The sequence below is a fragment of the Paroedura picta genome, chromosome 15 (genome assembly GCF_049243985.1).
Source record: "Paroedura picta isolate Pp20150507F chromosome 15, Ppicta_v3.0, whole genome shotgun sequence".
NCBI lineage: Eukaryota > Metazoa > Chordata > Lepidosauria > Squamata > Gekkonidae > Paroedura > Paroedura picta.
This window is the reverse complement of record NC_135383.1, coordinates 32,038,127-32,063,800: the sequence shown is the minus strand read 5'-3', so window position 1 is coordinate 32,063,800 and position 25,674 is coordinate 32,038,127. Positions and strand designations below refer to the sequence as shown.

Here is a 25,674-nt window from a genome sequence, read left to right as displayed (position 1 = left end):
GCTGTTACTTTCCCCATTTGCACACCCTAATTCTCTCTCAGAGCTCTCTTGGCCACACCTATCTCAAAGGGTGATCTATTTGGGGAGGGGGAGAGAAGGCCGCTTTGAGACTCCATTGGGGTATAAAAACCAACTCTTCTTCTACAAAAGGTAACACTCCTTCCTGTTAAGATAGATTCAGGTGGGCAGCCATGTTGGTCTGAAGGAGTACAACAGAAATTGAGTACAATCAGGCATCTTTAAGACCAACAAAGATTTATTCGAGGCGTGAACTTTTGAATGCAAGCACTCTTCCTCAGAAAAAATGGGACAAGGATCATGAGAGTACAAACATAGAGGGAAAAGGCAAGTTAGTGGCTAAGGTGCTATTGGATTCAATTTTTGTTATACTCCTTCTCATTGTCTAATAGAAAATCTTGTTTTATCCAGTTCACTAGGCAGGCTAATGGCAAATTATTTATTTCAAAGATTTTTTAAAATGAAGGAATGCTCAAGAACAGTTTCCTCACCTGCAGTCTGAATGGATACAGTACGCTCTAATCACCCAGGGCCTCTAACCTGGCACCAGGAAGGACTCCAACAGAAATGAAGATAAATTCCAAGAGTTGAACATAATTGGCATTTTAAAGCCAATGATCCTACTTTATCCTAAATGTTTTCTCAGAGACTCACAAAGCATCTTTGCACCCCTTCTTCGTATGGCTTTGATCTATTAGGTCAGGGGCTCCCCCTCGGCATGGCACTGTGCATCTGCTGCTGGCAGCGCCCCGCAGCGGGCAGCAGGAAGTCAGGGGCGCTGGCAGGAAAGCAAGCGGAGCAGGGGCTCAGGCAGCGGCAGCGACGTCCCCCGGCAAAAGACTACCCCTCCCCCTGGGCCTCAGTAAAATTGTCAAGTGTTGACTAGTCCCCAGTGATAAAAAGGTGTATTAGGTTATTTCTTTTCCGTGTTCCCTTCTCCCACTGCAGTGCCCCAACTCCATGCTGTTTCTGGAATCATTAGAGGGACCACAACGAACTGCAATAGGCAAATACATTATGCCTCCACGGAACAGTGGGATATAAATGCAAAAATAAATACATAAAACAAACAGACATAATTCTGCATTCAAAACTTACCATTACTCCAAGACTGCATATTCACATTTTTGACCTCTCCCAGGAAGGCCAGACTAGTTACACCAATATGGTTAGAACATGGCTCCACTGGGAAGGTGGTGAAATAACCAATTTTTTTGAAACTATGCATATTATTAAGCAGAAGATTCCAACATTTTTGAGCCTGAGGGAACCTTTGGTATTCTGACACAGGATACGGGGCACAAGCACAAGAATGGCCACCAAAGGAGGTGGAGCCAATCGTAAAATGATTGCCACAGGATCAACCACATCATGGTTTCACATAATCCTCTAAGCGGCACTTCAGTATTTCAGGCAAAAGCTCTGCTTAACAGAGTGCCTTTTAAAATTAACATTAAACATTTTCTTGCTTACAAAAAAAACTATAAAAACTAACTAAAAATGAACTAAGTAAAAAATTAAAAGTAATTCAGTGAAGATCCTCGTGCTGTGGATGTCAAAACCATGATTGATGTGTTTTATCATGTAACCTGGTTCTCGTCACTATCACCCTCCTGTCAGTATATTGTTTGTGCTTTCCGGTTCCCCCTTGATCCTTTAGCTAGCCATCCTGCCTCAGACCTTAGCTGTGAATGCCCATCCTTCCTACCACATTCCCCCAACTGGGAATTGCCTGAGAAACCCTATCTCAAAGACACTGTGCACTGAAGACCGTCCATTTTGTCAACGACTGTTTGCGCCCAAACTGTTTGGCACTGGGAGGAGCAGTGGGCATCAGGTAGGTAAGAAGGTATCAGTCTTAGGAAGGACCCCATGATGATCTAATTGTTATTTCTTCAATAAAGACCTTTCTTCCTCCAAATAAAACCTGATAATTGGGAGTAATCAGATTTTCTAACAGATTGCAGGACGAGTAGTCTTAACCTTTCCTTTGCTTTGCCCCCTGTTTAAAACATTTGGGGAATGGCAGGAATGATCTTGGGTGCCACAAGATCCATGAGCACCACACAATATTGAATATTGATAATAACAATAATAACATGTATGACTGGGAACAGGAATGCAAAGAGTGAAAGATAAAATCAGTTTGTTATCGGGCACCCACTGGTTAAAATTAAACCATAATACCAAGAGCCTAGCATCACCTATATTAAATGACCTTGGTTAAAAACTGTGAGGCCCAAGACAGCACAACCTGGGTTGCCAAAACAACTGTTACTCCACTTACATAATGATCAAGCCCAGTCCTTTCTTAAACAAAGGTCCATGGATATCAGCAGGCCACAGTACCTTGATAGAATCCCAGTCAGACTTCCGACTTCCAGTTGAGATTAGGAACAGGCTGGAATGTGAAGTCAAATGGGCCTTAGGAAGTTTGAGCAACAATAAAGCTAGTGGTGGTGACAGCATTCCAGTTGAACTATTCAAAATCTTAAAAGACGATGCAGTAAAAGTGCTACACTCAATATGCCAGCAAATTTGGAAAACTCAACAATGGCCACAGGATTGGAAAAGGTCAGTTTACATTCCAGTCCCAAAGATGGGCAATGCCAAAGAATGTTCAAACTACCGCACCATTGCACTCATTTCTCATGCTAGCAAAGTTATGCTCAAAATCCTACAAGCTAGGCTCCAGCAATATGTGGACCAAGAGCTTCCAGAAGTACAGGCAGGATTCCGAAGAGGCAGAGGAACTAGAGATCAAATTGCCACATATGCTGGATCATGGAGAAAGCTAGGGAGTTCCAGAAGAACATCTATTTCTGCTTCATTGACTATGCTAAAGCCTTTAGAATCACAGAATCATAGAATCATAGTTGGAAGGGGCCATACAGGCCATCTAGTCCAACCCCCTGCTCAACGCAGGATCAGCCCAAAGCATCCTAAAGCATCCAAGAAAAGTGTGTATCCAACCTTTGCTTGAAGACTGCCAGTGAGGGGGAGCTCACAACCTCCTTAGGCAGCCTATTCCAGTACTGAACTACTCTGACTGTGAAAATTGTTTTCCTGATATCTAGCCTATATTGTTGTACTTGTAGTTTAAACCCATTATTGCGCGTCCTTTCCTCTGCAGCCAACGGAAACAGCATCCTGCCCTCCTCCAAGTGATTGTGTGGAGCACAAGAAATTGTGGCACGTTCTTAAAGAGATGGGAATACCAGAGCATCTTATTTGTCTCTTGTCAAAACCCATATGCAGGTCAAGAAGCAACAGTGAGAACCGGGCATGGAATCACTGATTGGTTCAAAATTGAGAAAGGAGTTCGGCAATGCTGTATACTGTCGCCTTGCTTATTTAACTTGTATGCGGAGCACATCATGAGAAAGACGGAGTTAGATGAGTCACAAATTGGGATCAAGATTGCAGGGAGAAATATCAACAACCTCAGATATGCAGATGAATCCACTCTAATGGCAGAAAGTGAAGAGGAACTAAAGAGCCTGTTGATGCGGGTGAAGGAGGAGCGTGCAAAAGTTGGTTTGAAACTCAAAATCAAGAAAACAAAGATCATGGCATCCGGCCCTCTCAATTCCTGGCAAATAGATGGGGAAGAAATGGAGATAGTGACAGATTTTATTTTCCTGGGTTCCAAGATCACTGCAGATGGGGACTGCAGCAAAGAAATTAAAAGACGCTTGCTCCTAGTGAGGAAAGTTATGGCAAATCTAGACAGCATCCTAAAAAGCAGAGATCACCCTGCCAACAAAAGTGCGTTTGGTCAAGGCTATGGTATTTCCAGTTGCAATGTATGGCTGTGAGAGTTGGACCATAAGGAAGGCCGAGCGTCAAAGAATTGAGGCTTTTGAACTCTGGTGCTGGAGAAGACTCTTGCGAGTCCATTGGACTGCAAGGCGAACAAACCGGTCAGTCCTAGAGGAGATCAGCCCTGCCTGCTCCTTAGAAGGCCAGATCCTGAAGATGAAACTCAAATACTTTGGCCACCTCATGAGAAGGAAGGACTCCCTGGAGAAGAGCCTAATGCTGGGAGCGATTGAGGGCAAAAGAAGAAGGGGACGACAGAGAATGAGGTGGCTGGATGGAGTCACTGAAGCAGTCGGTGCAAACTTAAATGGACTCCGGGGAATGGTAGAGGACAGGAAGGCCTGGAGGATCATTGTCCATGGGGTCCCAATGGGTCGGACACGACTTCACACCTAACAACAACAAGTAAAGAAACGTCTCATTGACAAAAAAGTCAAATAACTTTACACACTGCCAAATTTTGTGCAGCTGCCATTAAATTGTCTAGTAATTACTGAAGCCAGAAAGTTTCCTCTTCGAGATGTGTATTTCAGATCGCTTCAGGCTGAAAGTCACCCGAAAATGGCTTATAGAGGAGCCTAGGCAATCACTGTCATGCCTTTTGCAGATGCTTTGCAATGAGGGCTTGCAGCACGCTAAGCTTGCTGCAATGCAAGGCAAAATTGCAGTGGCAAATGGGGGGGTGGAGGCTGGGGGGGTTATCCTATAGGGCGGCAGGTTTGGGGGCAAAAACACCTCTCAGCCAATCACAGAAGGTTTTCCCGTTCTGAAAATCTTCTGTGCAAGGCCCAGAGAGATATAAAGCTAAGGGGGTCTTATCTGACTCTCCTTGGCTGCTGCCTTGGTGACCTGCTATTGGCTGCTCTGGTGAGAGTCTTCTGACTCCCAGAGAGTGGGCTGGCTGGCTGCTGCAGCACTGCACTGAACTCTGGAGGATCCATCATCATCATTGCTGGAGAAGGTTTGTTTGGCTGAGTTTGGCTGACTCTCCTTTTTTCTCGTATTTCTTTTCTTGCTCTGAACTAACTTTTTATTTTTAAACTCACTACTCTCTGGGTTTCTATGGGGGGGGGTGCTTCAGGTGGGGTGCTTGGGATTCTCTGAGGCGGTTTTCTTCTATTTTCCTTTAGGTTTTTTGGAGGTGGGTTCTGCCTGTTTAATCTGCTTTGTTGTGGGATTTTTGGGGGTGCTGTTACTGTTTAAAGTGTAATCTGGAGTTTTTGTTTTTGCCGGTGGGGAACCTGTTGTTTGGTGTACTGGGGTCTATTTCTGGTTGCGGGTGGGCCTTTATATTTTTGGAGGTGAATTTTTTGTGGGGTTGGAGTTCTGGCTGTTTTAGTATTTCGTATTTGTATTTGTAGTATTTGTAGGCTAGGCTAGTTTGGTGTCATTTCAGTAGGTCTCCAGTTTCCCCCTGGAAGCTGGCATCCCTTGAGAGTCCTGGGGTGCTGCAAGATTCCCCCTCCACACACAGCCTTTTTAGTAACACCTGTCCCCTCTTCCCCTATCCCTGCTGTGGTGCTGGGAGGGCCTCCAGGTCGTACCTGGAGGTCTGGCAATGCTAGAGAGTCCTGAAGTGTTGCTCCCCGCACACACACACACACACTCTGTGACTAAGAGGCAGGCAGCATCTCCTCCCCTGCTGTGGTCTCACCTGGAGGCTGGCACCCAAGCATTGCTGGGATAGCCAGCCACAGCCCTCCCCCGCTGCTCTGGCATGGATCCCTTTTCTCCAGGGGAGGTGATGGGAACTGCTCTCTGTGTGAAGATGAGAAGCAAACCCTGTTTATTCCCATCATCTCCTGCCTGGAGGGTGGCATTTGACCTTAGTGAGAGACTCCCAAAGAGTAAGTTCCTGCCTTCTTCATGGCCAGGGTGGGGGTGGGGCTTGAGTTAGAGGCTCCAAATTTTCGGGGTGTCTGCCAGTGCGACTTCTGCTCGGCCCGGTACTTTTTAACATATTTATTAATGATCTAGATGAGGGGGTGGAGGGACTACTCATCAAGTTTGCAGATGACACCAAATTGGGAGGACTGGCAAATACTCCGGAAGATAGAGACAGAGTTCAACGAGATCTGAACACAATGGAAAAATGGGCAAATGAGAACAAGATGCAGTTTAATAAAGATAAGTATAAAGTTCTGCATCTGGGTGAGAAAAATGAAAAGCATGCCTACTGGATGGGGGATACGCTTCTAGGTAACACTGTGTGTGAACGAGACGTTGGAGTACTTGTGGATTGTAAACTAAACATGAGCAGGCAGTGTGATGCAGCGGTAAAAAAGGCAAATGCCATTTTGGGCTGTATCAACAGGGGCATCACATCAAAATCACAAGATGTCATAGTCCCATTGTATACGGCACTGGTCAGACCACACCTGGAGTACTGTGTGCAGTTCTGGAGGCCTCACTTCAAGAAGGACGTAGATAAAATTGAAAGGGTACAGAGGAGAGCGACGAAGATGATCTGGGGCCAAGGGACCAAGCCCTATGAAGATAGGTTGAGCGACTTGGGAATGTTCAGCCTGGAGAAAAGGAGGTTGAGAGGGGACATGATAGCCCTCTTTAAGTATTTGAAAGGTTGTCACTTGGAGGAGGGCAGGATGCTGTTTCTGCTGGCTGCAGAGGAGAGGACACGCAGTAATGGGTTTAAACTTCAAGTACAACGATATAGGCTAGATATCAGGAAAAAGTTTTTCACAGTCAGAGTAGTTCAGCAGTGGAATAGGCTGCCTAAGGAGGTGGTGAGCTCCCCCTCACTGGAAGTCTTCAAGCAAAGGTTGGATACACACTTTTCTTGGATGCTTTAGGATGCTTAGGGCTAGTCCTGCGTTGAGCAGGGGGTTGGACTAGATGGCCTGTATGGCCCCTTCCAACTCTATGATTCTATGATTCTCTGAAGAGGGAGTCCCCAATCTAGCCCCATTATATCTAGAGATTCTTTTCCTCATCATAGAATTGGGCCAGATGGGGACACCATCTTTGGGTGCTCCTAGAATTGGATCCCCTGGTTCAAATTCCTTGAACCTTCAAGGTATTCAGAGGACATGTTCTGGCAGATACCCTGATGTTTTGGAGACTCTAACTCAACCTCCCACCCCCAGGCCATGGAGGAGGTGGGAACTTGCAGTTTGCCATTGATTTCAGTGGTACCTACTGCTTTTTATGGCCAAAACCCTTTGAAGAGCTCCAAAACAATTTGGCTGGCCCCAAATCCAAAACAGCTATTTCAGACAGGGTTTAAGTGGACCAGAACGGTCCTATTTCTTCTTTAACTGGATAGCATGCTGACTCATTATTTAAGCAATGCTGTTCCATGATGAGATTTAACCCCAACGTGTTTAATATTTTTGATTTCAAATGCCCCCCCCCCGTATTCAAATATCTATTTTTGTATTCATTTGATATTTTAACTTTGCATTTGAACTTTGATCTGAAACCATAAATAAACGTTGCCGTTGTTGTATAATTGGAATAAGAGTCCACTGGTTCATTGATTGGGCCTATCAAATCTATGACAAGTTCACCAGTCAAGGAGAGAAGGTTGCAGAACTCTGTTGCCCAGCCTATTTTATATTATCCTTTCCAGGCCAGGTCAAGGGTAACTGTGGTTCAGAGTCTGAGGGCCTCCATGGCAGGCACCATCCTCAGCATCACCAGGGAAAAGGAGCAGGTAGGCAGTCGGTGACACACTGGAAAGACGCTGCCAGGGCAGTCTGATTCCCACCCATACAGAGGCAGCTGCCTGCATTCCAATGCCTGGGCCTTAGTGTTAATTCATAAGGATACATACCTTGGGTATTAGGAAAACATTATGAGCATACGAAGCTGCCATTTGGGAATAGGTCTCCCAGGCTTCAAACAGAAATGTCATTCGCACTGCCTGCTAATCAGGATCCTGTGAGATGCTGGGGATTGAATCTGAAATGTCATCTAGCCAAATCTCCACCACTGTGCTATATAAACTATGCACACATGAAGCTGAGTAGAATTACATCCTCTGGTATTTAAAAATAAAAATTTCAAAAGGGAGACTTGTGTGCAATTCTGTTTAGGATGTATATTATTATTATTATTATTATTGGATTTTTTGCCTACCACTCCCAGACAGGCTGGCTCATACATACAAAATTCAGAATAATACAATCCCCAATTAAAACTCCCATTAAAACCCCATAAAATTACAGGAAAAAAAACGTATGGCGGAAATAGTAACACTCTATCTTAGCAGCCCCTACTAACAGCTGGAGTGACAACCAAGCACGCCAGTGGACCAGTGTGGAAGCACATCTTCCAGGGGGGAGCCCCATCTGATCTGCTAGCCCTAGCACTCACCTCAACCGTGGGCCTGGCGGAAGAGCTCCATTTTGCACTGTCTCTATGAACAGGCACTGTAGAATCACTTGTTTGTACATTCAGATGTCTGGGCAGGCCTAATGAGAGTAAATACCTCTGATTAACTAGACAACGTATGCACTTTCAGGTATTTATTGTACTGTATTTTTCTATATGATTCCCAGTCTTTTATAACATATCTACAAATGCAGTAGTCAGCTTGGTGAGGCAGTACAGAGAGAAACTGCTAAATCCCTTTTTAGTTCTCCCAATTTAAATTAACATTTCTGTAGAATGCTCTTCCTTGTGAAATTTGAGTGATCCCATCTTTATAATTTATCAAAAGTAGAATAAACCTTTGTTTAGTTTAGATGCATCAATTTATGTTCTTATGCATGTTTGTAGATATTATTTAAACATTTTAAATGTAACTTTTAAGATTATCACCTTTATTCGGATATAACACTTTTTATCTTGAGCGTCGTTTGTTTAGGGGAACCTAAACTGTTAGAAAGAAGACAAAGATATTCATAAAAGCAATTTTCTGGTAGTTGCCCTCCAATGATGGTAACTATTCCCTGGGTCTAGGAAGTGCGGTGGGGATCTATTATAGAAGGCTGTTGAATCATGGTTTTCCAGGGGGTTTAACAGTTTTAGAGGCATTGATGTTTACATCCTTATGTTCTTGGGTTGGTTTACATTTATTGGTGCTGGCTTTGGAGCAGAAAGCCATAGTATCAATCTTATAAATAAATAAACAAACAAACAAACAAATAAATAAATACTTTTGATTGATTTAATTTGGCAGCTGTTTGGGAGACTTTCTTTTATATAGAAAGGCAGGGTCTAAATATTTCAAATATACGATGACTTTGTGGCAATCTCGATTGGAAAAAAACAGGAGAAGGTTATATATGAACATTGTCCCCATTTCTATGCCTGCATTTAATTTTTAAAAATGCACTCACAGATCTGTATTGGCTCGGTAACCCTTACTTTAAAATAAGGCTTTTTGACATCCACTGTGGCAAACAAAAATACATGTTTTGATGCATACTTACATTAACTGTTCTGATTAGACTGCTACCAATCCAAAATATAGTTCCCCTCAGATCCATACAAAGACTGTTATGAACAGTTAAAATGTAGTATCTAAAATGATGTATCTTCTTCTTATGAAACTGTCAGCAGCTATCAACCGTGTCTGGAAATATTTCTAAACTATACATGTGAATGCCATTGGTAAGTGAAAAGGAAACCAGCTGAACATTTGACCAATATAGTGTAGGAAGACTTTGTATTGGCATTTCAACAAACCCAGCATTACCCCCTGATGGAAAAGTAGTCAGAGAATAGGTGATAATAAAAAAACAGAAACAAAACAGGCACAGCCTTATGAGCAAAAAAATACTTTCACCTGAATAAATTCACCTTTGAGCATCCTGCAAACACACTCCCCCCCCCCACACACACACGTTTCCCCCTAGGCCTGAGAGGCAGATTAAAAACCTGTTGCCAACACTGAAGGTAGGAGAAGTTGAACACGTGGTGTTTTTAACTTGCTGTGGCTACGTGGGCATCAATTTCCTGGGAAAGTCAGGCCACTAGAAAAAGGCTCTTGACCCTGCCCTGGCCCATTAGACAAACTAACCACACACAGTTGTCAAGTTCTGTTAAGTTTTCCTGGAGGAAATCTCCCTCCTTCCCTTTTACTGTCACCAAGCTGAAGAAATCGTTCAGGGCTCTTATACTTTTTTTATTATTGCATTAAGAAACAAAAAACCCATTAAAGCATTAAGTCAGCCCTTGTATGTCCCTGCCAAAGAGAATAGAGTTGATTTACAAGACATCATATGCCTTAGGTCCTTTGCCGATCCATTCTTCTTTGCCATCTCCCTCTCTCTCTCTCTCTTGTGTGCGGTTTTCAATTTTGCCCATTAAAAGTTGATCAGGGAGAAAGATCACCTGGTGGCATGCGCATGCATGGGTAGTTTTGATTCACAGTGTTATGGCTACTCCATGCCACTTCGGAGGATCTGATTGGCTGCAATTAACATGACGCTGATAATAAAGGCCATAGCAAAAGCACATATTAAGCTCTTCCGTACACATGTCTGTCTGTTCTGTTTCTGGGAATGCACTAGAGGCAAGAGAGAAAGCATTGATAAAGCATTATACAACAAGAACCTTTCTGTTTCTTTCAAAGATCTGCAACCTATCTTTCCACCATACTCAAAGCAGTTTTTTCTAGGTTGAGTCATATCAGCAAATAACTGAGTTGAAAGCTATTAGCGATTTGGATGATGCAATGGATCAAATTTGCGATGACACTGAATTGGGTGGGGTGGATAATACCCTGGAGGAAAGGAATACCATTCAAGGAGATCTGGATAGATTGGAAAATTAGGCCATAGCCCACAAAACTAATGTTAACAGGAAGAAGTATAAAGTATTACATCTGGGTAATAAAAATGTGATGCATAAATATAAGATGGGGATACCTGGCTTTATAGTACACGTGAAAAGGATTTAGTTCTGGTGGACAATTTGTATATGAATCAACAGTGTTAAGAAGACAAATGTGATATTAGGCTGCATTGCTAGAAGCAAAGAATCTAGCAAGGGAAGTTATAATACCAATCTGTTCTGCACTGGTTAGACTTTATTTGGTATTCCATTTCTGAGCACGGCAGTTCAAGTAGGATATTGACAAGCTGGAATGTGTTCAGAGAAGGGCAACTAGAATGGTTGCGGGGTTAGAACCAAAGCCTTACAGGGAGAGGTTGAGAGAGTTGGGTCTGTGTAGTTTGGAGAAGAGGAGGGCAAGGGGGGATAGATAGCTATGTTTAACTATGTAAAAGTTAGGCATGTTGAAGAGGGGGCCAACTTGTTTACTGCAGTTTTCGAGACAAGGACTAGGAGCCATGGATTCAAATTATGGGAAAGGAGGTTCCACTTAAATATCAGAAAGCATTTTCTGACAGTGAGGGCTGTTAATAGAGGGAATATGCTGCCTTGGAGGGTGGTGGAATCACCTTAATTGGAAGTTTTTGGGAGGAGATTGGATGAACACCTGTTGGGAGTGTCTCTGGTGGGAGGCTGGACTGGATGGCCCTCTGGGGTCTCTTCCAGTCCTGTGTGATTCTGAATGTGAAGCTGGCTACATGGGGGTAACATGCCATGGACCAGGCTGACTCTGACCCTTAGGAAATGGAGAGAACTAAACCTGCCCACTGTTTGTGGGAGAGGCCTCGCTTGCCCCACTTTTCACAAGGCATAGAGACGAGTCAACCCCAACCGCACTACAAAAAACTGCATTCCATCCCATTGGCCAGGGATCTACATCTTCCCAGTTTTATAACTCATGTCTCTTGTGTTCCTTCTGGAGTTCAGGGGCAGGTACCTGTTTGCTTGTAATTTCAGCTCTATGGGTTTTAGTGTACAAGCCCAGAAGTACATACATAAAATGAGGGAGAAGAGCTGTTCTTGGAAAGGTAAGAGGCCCTCACCTTCAAATTCTGTTTGACAGTTGCCAGAGTTCTCATTTAAACTCTCCTCTTCATTGATGATAATGTTTTCAATGTCTTTCATCGTTAGGTGATCCCGAAATGCATGGTAGAGGATGTGTTTTAGCTCTTCCAATGTTATCCGTTGCATGTCAAACTAAAGAGGAAATCGGAGAGGAGAGTGATCAATTAAATTTGTTTTGAAAAAGCATATATAAAATAACTATGAGGTTTTTACAATGTCTCATCCCTGCTATTTTGACTTGAAAATCCTTGCTTCTAGTTTGTTTTCTCTTTATGAGAAATGAACCTGATCCTTTTTTGACACCAGGTTTCATGTCTGATTTTTCTCCTTGTAAAATGTATATACTCCCCATTGTGATCATCACATCATTATCGTATTTAGGGAACATCAGAATTGGTCACGTATTACCTTGTTATCTCTGCATTATATTTTATTGATGTAATGTTATTGTTCAACATTGTATCTGCACACTTCGTTATATCTAATGTGCTATATTTATTCAGATTTATTTTGAAAACCATTAAAATGTACATGAAACTTTTCCCTCTCCTGGGGAGTCTGGGAGGCTTGATTTCGACTTTAGCAGCCCCTTGCTTTGCACTCCGATTCCCTCCCCACCTTTGCATTCCTTAAGAAATTTATGGCAGGATGGCATTTCAGCCATCCTCCCCCCCCCCACACACACACACACTCCCTGCCTTATCAGTCAACGTCCTTGGTTCACAGGGGAAAGACAAATGGACAGCGGGAGGCCTCCTAGCATGGGGGTGGGGTGGGGGTGGGCTAGGTGTCTCCAGAGTTCACACCTAAATCGATCAAAGGCCCCTTGTCTCTGTCAATTTACATTCCTGCCATGTCCTGAGATTCCTGCCATGCTTTGTGGATACTTTCTATAAAGACTTTTGTTTTCCTGTCTACTCCCTGGAGTTATCTGGACTGAGTCAAAAGAAGGGTCCTGCGTCTGCTACAGAGTCCTGGATTCCTGACCCTGCACATCTTTCAACCATAATCTTAAATTATCCATATTTTGCTAGTTCACAGGTCCATTCCGCACGATTTCAGTGTTGCAAAAGGCTTGCAAATTGTAAACTCTACTAATTTGCAGTTCTGCAAGACATCACACACAATCTGCCACACTCCTGAAACAGTCCTGCAAAAAGCGATTCATTGTAGAGCTTAAAGGGAAATCCAGAAAAGTGGATTCACCCTCCAAAAAGCGCTACACTCTTGCAAACAATCTGCAACAGTAGCAAAAAAGACCTGTGCATTCCCATTGTTGCGGTTCCAGCCAAGTCCCTCCCCCTGGCACTCTCCTCCAAACTTCTGCGGAAGTGATCGCCATTTTTTTTTCTCGGAGTGAGAAAAAAAGCAACCAACCAGCGAGGCTTCATTCACCCAGCGAGGCTTCTCCAGCTACAGTCCCTCCACTGAAGTGCTTTAAAGCTCCCCTAAGTCCCCAAGCACAACACAGCCCCGTTTGCAAGTTCCCTTTATTTTCGGCCGAAAATCGCGCCTGTGCGGGGGGGGGATTTTTTTTTTTTAACTGTTCTTAAAGGGAAAGGGGCTTTTCGGGAGCATGATAACAGTCGCCCATTGGCTGTTCGTTTGATTGACGGCCAGGGGCGGGACAAAGCACAGAAAACATCGCTTCCTTTCTAGCGACTTTTGCGAGACTGGAAACCTGTGGGAAACGATTGAAACGCTACTGGATTCCACTACAAAGGCAGGTATGCGTAATGCCGAGATTGCACTTTTAAAAATAGTGTTTCCGCTTTCAGGAACCAATCGGCAACATTGGTCCTTGTGCGGAATGGGCCACAGTTTCACCCATGTGTAAATTTCTTTCACTTTCATCAGACAGCCATTAAATTAGGGCCTTTCTTCCTTCCATAGCCAAAAAGGCTGTGGTGATAATATGTAAAGCTACTGCATAAAGATTTTAGGCAGGTCAACTATGCAATTGAACAGTAAGGACTCTCTGATGTATAGGAAATCTCTTCAATCTGACTGATGTAATTTCTATCACTTGTTTCCAATGAGTTGCCTGTTTACATATCCACTTCCCTGCCTCACAAAAACAGTCAGAGTGACTCCATACATTTCATAAATCCTTTCTCACCTGAAAGAGATTGCATGTCATCAGATTGTCTCTATAAAAGAAGCAAATTCTAAAGGTGGATTCATATTCCTATTCAGATTTCTGTAATCCTAGTCCTAGTTCACTGCTTTATAGATCCCTTATTAATATAGATTGTATGTAATTTGAAGAAGAAGAAGAGTTGGTTCTTATATGCCGCATTTCTCTACCCGAAGGAGGCTCAAAGCAGCTTACAGTCGCCTTCCCTTTCCTCTCCCTACAACAGACACCTGTGAGGTGGGTGAGGCTGAAAGAGCCCTGAAATTTCTGCTCGGTCAGAACAGATTTACCAGTGCTGTGGCGAGCTCAAGGTCACCCAGCTGGCTCCATATGGCTGAGTGCAGAATTGAACCCACCTCCACACTCCTAATCACTGCACCAAACTGGCTCTCAATGAGGACTCTTACAGTTATAAAGGTAAAGGTATCCCCTGTGCAAGCACCAGGTCATGTCTGGCCCTTGGGGTGAGGCCCTCAGCGTTTTCATGGCAGACTCAATACAGGGTGGTTTGCCAGTACTTTCCCCAGTCATTACCGTTTACCCCACAGCAAGCTGAGCACTCATTTTACTGACCTCGGCAGGATGGAAGGCTGAGTCAACCTTGAGCCGGCTGCTGGGATTGAACTCCCAACCTCATGGACAGACAGCTTCAGACAGCATTTCTGCTGCTTACCACTCTGCGCCACAAGAGGCTTACAGTCATACAGGAATCATAATCCCCGTGGAGTGTACCTGTTCTCAAGATAAAGCCAGATACAGCCACAGAATCTACTACTAAAACTGAAGCCTCTATTTGGCTATCCTGCAGGAAGACACCACAGATGGCATGAAGGGAGAGCCGAGACAGGAGGTCACTTGGGAATGGCAAGGCAGCCTGGCAACCTCAGTTCCCAGAAAGTCAGGGATAGCGAGGGTCCTGAGCACCCCATCCTGGAGTGGGAGTGTGATCCTGTGACATGCCATGGAATGAAGGGGCCTATGGAACTCAACCCAGTATGATGAGGATGCCCACGGATGGCCATAAGGAGGGGGCCCACGGCCAGATGGACATGGAAACTGGGGCCGCCAAAGACATGGCTGACATGACAGCCCAGCAAAACCAGGCAATGGATTTGCTGGCGGGTGTAATCACACAGAAAGGTAAAAAGGTCCAGCGAGTTGGCCACCAATTCCTAACATTCAGAAAATCGATCCCAGAAAAATGGGATGCAGAGGGCCAGTGTGATGGATCTGATTCAGAGGATTTGGAAGTGGAAACATCAACTACAAATCCCACCCCACCTGGAGCCACCCAGACTACCCAGGCCTCTGCAGGAACTGAGGTGATAGCCTCCTGGTTGTCATGGAGAGATGAGGGGGCACCCCTTCCTCCAGGGCCTGATCTTGAGATGCAAAGAGAGAAGCACGAGTTCCAGGTGATTTTTGATGGCTCCCCAGGCAAGTTGGCACATTTCCTGATTCAACTGTGTGGATACATGATAGACTGTGGCGATCATTTCATTGATGGTGCAGAGCAAGTTTGATTTGTTGGAGATTTCCTGGAAGGTGAAACTGTGGAGTGGTATGTGGGCTTGATTGAATTCGAAGCCCCTGAGCTCTTGGACAATATACAAGCATTCTGCAACCACATCAAAGACACACTGGGTGGAGACTTGGCCCAAGAGGAATTGTGCAGCCTATACCAGGGCCCCAAAATGGTTCCCCAGTATGCTGGAGAATTTTGATGCCTATCGGCGCGGGTCATGAAGTAGACTGAGGCCAACAGAGTCCAGGCATTTCATGATTGGCTCTGCAGAGACTTTCTGCAGCAATTCCTGGGTCAGGTGCACCCAGTAACTCTGATGGGATGGAGAGCTCAGACAACTGAGAGCACCTGGAGAGAGCTACTGGGGAGTATTGCTGCAGACCAGGTGAGGCTATTGTGCTGCTGAGTGAGCTGATTGCTGGGAGGATTAAAAAGGGCTGCTCCTTGCCAGAGGCAGAGCTCAGGCAACTGAGAGAACGTGGAGAGAGCTACTGGGGAGTGTTGCTGCTCACCAGGTGAGGCTATTGTGCTGCTGAGTGAGCTGATTGCTGGGTGATCGCTGGGAGGATTAAAAACGGCTGTTCCTTGCCAGAGGCGCGAGCCGAAGGGCGCGAGACAAAGGGCTCTTGGCCTGTGGCTCTTAGCCTGGGGTTCTTGGCCTAGCAATTAGAATCAGTAGATTATATTTCCCTAGTAGTTGCACTGCCTACAAGTTACAATGGACACTCATCCCATCATCTGCAGTGAGTGTGACATGATTGCCTTCCTCTCAGAAGACAAGATGGACTACATCTGCCCCAAATGTAAGCTGGTAAGACTTTTGGAGGAAAGGATTAGGGGATTAGAAGACAGCATTATTACTCTGACCCAAAGTAAGAAAGGGGAGCAGTTCATAGACCAGAGCTGTGCAATTCGGAATAAAGAGGATACAACCAGTCCTGGATAAGGGGATTGACCTCATTACGGAGCCTCTGCAGACAGTTTGGAAAAAGACTCAATGGCGTAGAGCGAGACGGTTTGTGGGGCCTTTGGAGCTCCAGAATAGATTTCAGGCCCTTGCAGAGGAGGTGCAAGTGTCAATGAGGAAAGAGTACCCAACACAAAGTCTAAGACAAAGTGAAGAGACCACGGGGACAGAAGGAAATGGAGTTGAGAAGAAAAAAAGAAGAAGAGTACTGGTAATTGGACACTCCCTGCTAAGAGGAATGGATTGCCATGTGGCTGGGCCCGACCCCCTAACCCGAGAGGTGTGTTGCTTGCCAGGGGCGAAAATTAAAGACGTTTCAGAACGGCTGCCCAAACTCCTCAAATCTACTGATCACTACCCATTTGTGATGGTCCATGTGGGAACGAACGGCATGTCCTTGAATACCATCGTTCCTATTAAAAAAGCCTATCAAGATCTGGGGAGGAAGCTCAAGCAAATGGGGGCACAAGTGGTATTCTCTTCAATCTTGCCTGTCAAGGGAAGAGGAATGCATCGGGAGAGGAAGATAATGGAGGTGAATCAGTGGCTGCGTAGTTGGTGCTGGCAGGAGAGATTAGGTTTCTGGGACCATGGGATAGGCTTTCTTGAGGAAGGCCTACTAGCACCTGATGGACTGCACTTATCGAAGCTGGGGAAGACTGTGTTTGGCAGGAACCTGGGGAGATTCATCAGGAGAGCTTTAAACTGAAGCCACAAAGGGAAGGAGATGATCAACATAGGGAGTGTAAGGAAGGAGACCAATCGGGGGCAGCCCAACCGGCAAGGCCAGCTCATAGGGAACCAAAAGTAAAAGGATTCAAATGTCTTTATATTAATGCCCGAAGCATGGGCAATAAGAAGGAAGACCTGGAACTTCTCATGCTGATGGAATGGTATGATCTAGTAGGCATCACAGAAACTTGGTGGAATGATTCTCATGACTGGAATGTAATGGTGGATGGATATGAACTGTTCAGAAAAAACAGAATAAACACCTCGAAGAGGTGGAGGAGTGGCACTGTATATGAGGAAAGGGCTTACCTGTCAGGAAATTCTAGTGAAGGAGAGTATATCTACAGTGGAAAGCATCTGGGTGAAAATAAGCGAGGGGAAAACAAACAGTGTGGTGGTTGGTGTCTGCTACCGACCGCCTGACCAACGAGAGGATGTGGATGCTGCACTTTGTGAGCAGCTTGAGAAAATATCCAAGCAGCAGGACCTTGTCATCATGGGTGACTTCAATTTCCCAGATGTGTGCTGGGAAACAAACTCTGCAAAGCGTCCTCAGTCATGCAACTTTCTGACCTGCCTGGCTGACAATTTCATTTATCAAATGGTAGAGGAACCCACAAGAGGTTCAGCCATACTGGACTTAATACTGACCAACAGGCAAAAGTTGGTGGATGAGGTGAAGGAGGTGGGGACCCTAGGGGGAAGTGACCATGTCCTCATAGAATTCCTTCTGAGATGGGGAGGCAAGGAAGCTTGTAGCCAGACACGGATGTTGGATTTTCGTAGGGCAAACTTTAATAAACTCAGAGACATGATGAGTGTCATACCATGGACGAGAATGCTGGAAGGGAAGGGAGCATGTGAAGGGTGGGCGCTACTCAAACTACTATTGCATGCTCAATCAATGACTATCCCAGAAAAAAGAAAACACTGAGGAGCTCTAAGAAGCCTATTTGGATGAACAGAAAACTTCAAGAGGAACTAAGAAAGACAAGGGAGATGTTCAGGAAATGGACGGAAGGACAGAGCTCTAAAGAAGAGTACCTACAGCTTACTAGGCACTGTAGATCAATCATAAGCCAAAGCTGAGAGTGAGCTAAGATTGGCCAGGGAAGCCCACTGTAACAAGAAAAGATTTTTTAAGTTATGTGAGGAGCAAACGTAAAGTAAAGGAGGCAATAGGCTCGCTGTTGGGTGCAGATGGACAAACTCTAACGGAAGATGCAGAGAAAGCAGAAAGGTTTAGTGCCTATTTTACATCTGTTTTTTTCCCACAGGTCAAAGGGTTTAGGCACATCTAGAGATAGCAGTAGCCATCTAGAGATAGCAGTAGCCAAAGGATAGTGTCTGGGTGGCAGGTTGACATGGACAGAGAGGTTGTTGAGAGGCATTTAGCTGCACTGGATGAGTTCAAATTCCGTGGGCCGGATGAAATGCACCCGAGAGTGCTTAAAGAACTTTCCGGAGAACTTGCAGAACCCTTGTCCATCATCTTCGGGACCTCCTTAAGGACTGGAGATGTCCCGGAGGACTGGAAGAGAGCCAATGTTATTCCGATCTTCAAAAAAGGGAGGAAGGAAGACCCGGGAAATTACAGACCATTGAGTCTGACCTCTGTTGTGGGGAAGATAATGGAGCAGATATTAAAGGGAGTGATCTGCAAACATCTGGAGTACAATATGGTGATCCAAGGAAGTCAGCATGGATTTGTCTCCAACAGGTCCTGTCAGACCAACCTTGTTTCCTTTTTTGACCTAGTAACAGGTTTACTGGATCATGGATCATGATGTTCTGATGGATAAATTGAAGGACTGGAATCTGGATTTTCAGATAGTTAGGTGGATAGGGAATTGGTTGGAGAACCACACTCAAAGAGTCCTTGTCAATGCTGTTTCATCAGACTGGAGGGAGGTGAGTAGCGGGGTACCTCAGGGCTCGGTGCTTGGCCTGGTACTTTTTAACATATCTTTAAACCGCCCGTGACGCTGCGGGCGCCACGGACTAAATAAATGGCTAAGGGGTTCTAAGGCGGGATTTGTCCGTGATGAGGAAGGGTCCGGATTGGACCCTTCCTCCGGACGGACAATCGGAGGGACCAATCGGCAGGTGCGCAGCACCTCCCGATTGGTTCCTCCGATTCCCAGCCCCAGCAACTGCGAGCCGCGCGCAGTGCGGCTCGCAGTTGCTCCCTTTGCCGCTGGCCTGGCGCATCGGAGGCTTCGCGCCTCTCGCCGCATCAGGCCGCCGCCAATGGGAGCCCCCGGCAGTCACACCGAACGCGGCTGCTGGGGGCTCCCTGCCTTGCGGCCTGATGCGACAAGATGCGCGAAGCGCCTCTCGCCGCGTCAGGCCGCTGCCCAACGGAGCCCCCGGCAGTCGCGCGGAGCGCGGCTACCGGGGACTCCCTGCCCAGCGGCCTAACGCGGTGAGAGATGCGAAGCGCCTCTCGCCACGTCAGCCCGCCGCCCGAGCAAGCCGCCGCCAGTCGGAGCTCTACAACACCCGCCCGCAACTCAACATGGCCGCTGCGAGCACGCCGAGGAGCCGAGGACACACTGCTGCCGCCGCCCGCCCTCGACGACGCCTCCTCACTAAGGTGCCCTTCCTTTCTGCGCTGCCCTGTCCCTCACTCTCCTCCACATTCTAGCGCCCATTGTATTTCGTTTACAATGGGCTCTTTTCCTAGTTTATTAATGATCTAGATGAGGGGATGGAGGGACTACTCATCAAGTTTGCAGATGACACCAAATTGGGAGGACTGGCAAATACTTCGGAAGATAGAGACAGAGTTCAACGAGATCTGAACACAATGGAAAAATGGGCAAATGAGAACAAGATGCAATTTAATAAAGATAAGTGTAAAGTTCTGCATCTGGGTCATAAAAATGAAAAGCATGCCTACTGGATGGGGGATACGCTTCTAGGTAGCACTGTGTGTGAACGAGACCTTGGGGTACTTGTGGATTGTAAACTAAACATGAGCAGGCAGTGTGATGCAGCGGTAAAAAAGGCAAATGCCATTTTGGACTGTATCAACAGAGGCATCACATCAAAATCACAAGATGTCATAGTCCCATTGTATACGGCACTGGTCAGACCACACTTGGAGTACTGTGTGCAGTTCTGGAGGCCTCACTTCAAGAAGGACGTAGATAAAATTGAAAGGGTACAGAGGAGAGCGACGAGGATGATCTGGGGCCAAGGGACCAAGCTCTATGAAGATAGATTGAGGGACTTGGGAATGTTCAGCCTGGAGAAAAGGAGGTTGAGAGGGGACATGATAGCCCTCTTTAAGTATTTGAAAGGTTGTCACTTGGAGGAGGGCAAGATGCTGTTTCTGTTGGCTGCAGATGAGAGGACACGCAGTAATGGGTTTAAACTTCAAGTACAACGATATAGGCTAGATATCAGGAAAACATTTTTCATAGTCAGAGTAGTTCAGCAGTGGAATAGGCTGCCTAAGGAGGTGGTGAGCTCCCCCTCACTGGCAGTCTTCAAGCAAAGGTTGGATACACACTTTTCTTGGATGCTTTAGGATGCTTAGGGCTAATCCTCCGTTGAGCAGGGGGTTGGACTAGATGGCCTGTATGGCCCCTTCCAACTCTATGATTCTATGATTCTAAGCACATGAGCACAAAATCTGTGACTCCTCGGTGACTCCCTCCTCCTTGCGGGGTTGGGCCCACCTGCCACATGTTGCTGCCACTCTGGAACTGCTGGGTGAAATGCACTCACTGGATGTGGTCCTCTACTTTCCCAGCAAGCCAGATTCACCCCAACAGGGACTGGGGGTTGTCAGGGACTGGAGGGCCCAAGTCAAGACTCTCTGGGCTTAGTCCCTCCTGAAAAAACTGTGCCTTCTCCTCATTGGTCGAGGCATGCTTCTTGCTCACCAGACACCTGAACTCCTCTGCGTATTTAGTCATGGACCAGGACCTTGCCTAAGACTCTGTAGCAGGAAGTGGGCATGGGTGGCTAGCATCAGGACCTCAGAGAACAGCCACAATGCTCTCATAAAGAAGTCATAACTCCCCAACTCAGAAACCTCCATGTTCTGGAGGTCTACCAACCAGTCTGCCATCGCCCCCCCTAAGTAGGAGCCCACATAGCCAACACGAACTTCCTCCATTGCAGACATCACCCTGCGTTTGTCCATAAAGGATGCCACCTACATCATGAAGTACACCAACTTCCCCGGAGTCCCATTGAAATGGCTACAAAGTTTCTCAAACTACGGAGGGACCAGTGCCAGGACTGGAGGCCCTTTCAGCACCCCCAGTTTGTGGAGTGAGTGTCAGTCAGGGGGTCTGTGAGCCTCAGTTACTCAACCATCGCAGCCTTTGGTAGCCTTCGGAGAACTGCTTGCCTCATCTACTTCAGGTCCTCGACCTCTCATTGGAGTTGTGTGGCTTCCCTTTACCTGGCTGTGGCCGGCTGACCAACCGGCTTGTCCCTTGCCCCATAGTCAGCATAGAGTGCAAACAATGGGTACTCTCGGCACTGACAATGTGTGGTCAAGCATTGGGGTGGCCCTCTCCGTGAGGGTGAGCCCACCAGCCATCATGCTGGTGTCTGCTTCCTGGCTCCTTGTGGAGTTCAGGCAGCTACCGTCACAATCTGTGCCACTCCTGCAGCCTCTGCAGCCTTCCATGCTGCCTCCTCCTTCTGCTTTCTTCAGTCAAGTAGTTCAGAGTCCCACCGGACCTATTGATGCGAACGGGGTCTGAAAAGTGAGTTTGAGCAATCTGTCAGGATTCTTCCCCCTGAAGACACCAACAAGACTCATGACTGTGAAATCAGACTTCTTTGTTGGGTAGCATTGGAGCAGCAATGTACACACTCTTTGCTTTAACTGAGGAAGGACTCTATATTACATTTGGAGTCCTAATCTCTATTCCCCACAAGGCATAGCTTTGCCCTGAGCTGCAGTTGGTCAGCAGGGTGTTGATCTCTCGGGCTGTGGGTGGGGGGTGGTCGTTTCCCAGGGCAGATGTCTTCAGTCGATAGCAGGAGTGGCCCAGGTGCCAGGCCATCTGTGAGAACGAGAACTACCAAAAGCGAGGGGCCCGGCAAGTGGTTAACTGACCAGGTGATATGAGCTATGTGTAAGAATCTCAGGACTGAATGGCTGCTGGCATACTCTAAACAAAAGGGGGTTTAAGAATACAAATCAAATAGAATCACATTAATCATGGCAAATGCCACAGAAATGTTCATACTGCCATTCTGTTTTTTCCTGCCAATTCTATTAGAAATGAAGTTTGAAATACTTTCTTACCTAACAGTACATTAACATTATGATACTAACCAAGTTGATTCAGAAACAACTCATACCATCAAACTTAAAGGTAAAGGTATCCCCTGTGCAAGCACCGGGTCATGTGTAACCCTTGGGGTGACGCCCTCCAGCGTTTTCATGGCAGACTCAATATGGGGTGGTTTGCCAGTGCCTTCCCCAGTCATTACCGTTTACCCCCCAGCAGCAAGCTGGGTACTCATTTGAACGACCTCGGCAGGATGGAAGGCTGAGTCAACCTTGAGCCGGCTGCTGGGATTGAACTCCCAGCCTCATGGGCAGAGCTTTCAGACTGCACGTCTGCTGCCTTACCACTCTGCGCCACAAGAGGCTCTTACCATCAAACTTACTCCGTAGCAAATTTTCTCTCTAATACATTATCTTAATCTTAAATCCTAAATCTTTTTGACCTTGATTCCTAGACAGGAGTAAAATCTTACCAAGCTTGATGTAAATTGATTCATTCTGCCAAGCGGAGATAAATGAAGATTAAATGTTTCAGAGCTCCCTGCTTGGCTACAGGCAAAACTCTTTTTGTGTAGCCAAATCAGTAATCAGTAATGATATAGAGAGAAGGACAAAAACAACAACAAAATCACAGGGAATGGCCTACATGCAGAAATTGTCCACTACAATGATTAGATAATTATGAATAGGATGGAAGGGCACTGCACCAAATCCTGGACAAGCCTTCACATCAGCTTGAGGGCCCCCCAAGGAAGCAAGTTTACTCATGTTTGCTGCAACTTGCTATTCTTTCCGATCTTTCCCATCTCTGTATTACCAGTTGTTGGTTATACTTTAGTAAAACACTGCAACAACAACAAAAGCAGTCTTCTTGATGCAGTTACCTTTATGCGTGCATGTGTACATCAGCAAAGCACCAAATGAGATGTCTGATATAGCCATACATGCAATCATTTTAACCTGCAGATACAGCAAACTTTGTACCCTTCAGTTTGAGAAAACATTTTAGAATTTCTCCTTGTTAAATAATACATCAGCAGAAAAATGAAATTCTGCAATACTACAGAGTTGCCGCTCCTATTCTTAGATATCCTTATTCCTAAATAAACCCATGTTGGTGAGGAAGAAACACTTTGAGCCAGTGCTGAAAAACTCAAAGCAAACCATGGTTGTTAATCTAGACAGATTAGATGGATTTGTGTAGTTTTACTTAGAGGTATTGGTTTTGCTGGCTAGATAGGAAGAGAAGCAATGTATCTGAGAGTACCAGATGCTGAAGAAGAATCACAGGGAAAAGGGTGTGTGGCCAAGATGTCGTCCTGAGAGGATTGCAGTGCAATCACTGAAGCCTGACAGGGGCCAACTGTGGAAGCAATTGGCAGAAAAGAGGAGGGGTATGCAAACCCCACCTCACCTTTCTACCCAGGAAGTCCTAGGGAACTCTTGGGGCCGTCTCCAATCCTTTAGGGAGTATCTCTCCCCGGATTACAGGCTGTCAGCATTTCGGGTCAAGAGGACGACCGCCATATTCTATCTTGGACTTTCTTTCTTTCTTTCTTTCTTTCTTTCTTTCTTTCTTTCTTTCTTTCTTTCTTTCTTTCTTTCTTTCTTTCTTTCTTTCTTAAAGAATCTGCTTTAACCCTCCACTACAATTGACTGCAAATGAATGCTGTGAACTGAGGGGAGGACATCTGCTAAATTCCAAGCCATCAATTAACGCACAGAGACTGCAAGTATTTCTCCGTTTTTTTGTTTCTCTTCCCCCCCCCTTTTGCTCTGCCTGAAGCCACCTCGTTATGTGGCAGGCTAATTCTCTTTCCTAAGCAGAAGAAGGACTTAAATCAACTCAATTTAATTAGCAATAGCTCTTACTGCAATTGTTTTGGTTTTCGGAGATAAGAGATAAGAGCCGTGAATGGGAAGATCTCACGAGAATTCTGCTCCAGTACAAGAATATCTGCTTTACTGACTTCAATACGTCACATACCAGTGCCAGGAACGTCGGAGGACAAAACAGACTTTTGCTCTCGCCTAGGACTGTATAGGACCTCTACTGGCCATTTGCAAAACTGTCTGAAGTTGGTTGCTGATTTACAAGCCTAAAACATGTCTATGTTAAAAAGAATGGCTCATCTAATAGAGAAACAAACCCAAGATTTGAAAGCATTTACAGAAGGATTGCTTAAAAATATTTTCAAGGAGATCCAAGACGGCAAGGAAGAAGTCTCTAACAGGAATGATGGATCAATAACAGTGGCTGATGATAGCTCTAAACAAGGTGGAAAACCATCAGCAGAAGAGAAATTTGAAATTTTGGAGATGGAAAAGAGGATGTCGTAGCCTTGCAGCCCAGATAAGGACACCCTTCTTAAAAAGACATACAGCCATTTCAAAGCAACCAATCAAAAGATATATGGATCTGCAGTGAAAGTAATCGATTTAAAGGAGCTTTTCGGGGGGGAAATTGTATTGATATTGGAGTCCAGGAGGTGCAACTGCCTCAAGGTTCATCGATGCATGCTCTGCGGGAAAGAGTACAACTGCACTTTCTACGCCAAAGGCCAACTGGACAAAACATAAGTCTACGGGAACAACAAGATGCAGCAAGCCTCAATATGAGACCCCCTTAAGAAGACCGGGGAAGGGAAAGGAGAAGCAGTGGTTGAAATTCTTTCTCTTTTTTTTCTTTTTTTCTGTAGGCACCTAGGCAAATATAAAACGGGGCTTTTCCCCCTTTATTTCTTCTTTATTAGTGTATTGCCATAGGGCCAAAGCTCATACTGTTCTGCAAAAAATGTTTAATGTTAAGCATTTAACTCAAATCTGAAAATATACCTGTCAGGATGGCTCTTAGAATGTGTCAAGTATAAAATGTTTTATAGATGTATGTGACACTAAAAGTGACTGTAAATATTACTAAAAACTATGTTAACAAACTTTCGAAATGTGGTAACAAAGTAGGCTTCTTTTCCTATATATGGCGGAAATGTGAAAAAGCTTATAAGTTGGGGGCAAAAGTCTATACCATTGTGTAGTCGACATGGGGTCTCAGATTTCCTATGTAAGCTGAATCTGTATTAAGGGAAAGGAGAAGCAATGACTGAAATCCTCTCATTATTCTCTTGTACATTTTCAAGGCAATGTCACGAAAAAGTGGGGCTTTTCCCCTTCTTTCTTTTCTTTTTTATTAGGGTATTGTTACAGGGTATTGTTACAATGCTTAATGGTAAGCATTTAATTTAAATCTGGAAATATCTGTCAGAATGGCTCTTAGACTGTATCAAGCAGCTAACGTGGGGTCTAAGATCTTCTAAGTAAGCTCAATCTGTATTATTAAATATATC

At 45.3% G+C, this 25,674-nt stretch overlaps 1 protein-coding gene across 4 annotated transcripts in view; it reads right to left on the bottom strand.

Annotated features, from left to right (window-relative positions):
* The window catches only part of LOC143824183 (uncharacterized), a 264,423-nt gene that overhangs the window by 9,418 nt on the left and 229,331 nt on the right, over positions 1-25,674 (bottom strand). For all 4 annotated transcript variants that reach the window (XR_013226721.1, XR_013226722.1, XR_013226724.1 and 1 more), the window contains 2 exons: positions 11,685-11,838; positions 8,176-10,315 (listed from right to left, as the gene is read on the bottom strand). The gene's annotated coding sequence lies outside the window, so the exon portion shown is untranslated. The remainder of the gene's footprint in view (positions 1-8,175; positions 10,316-11,684; positions 11,839-25,674) is intronic.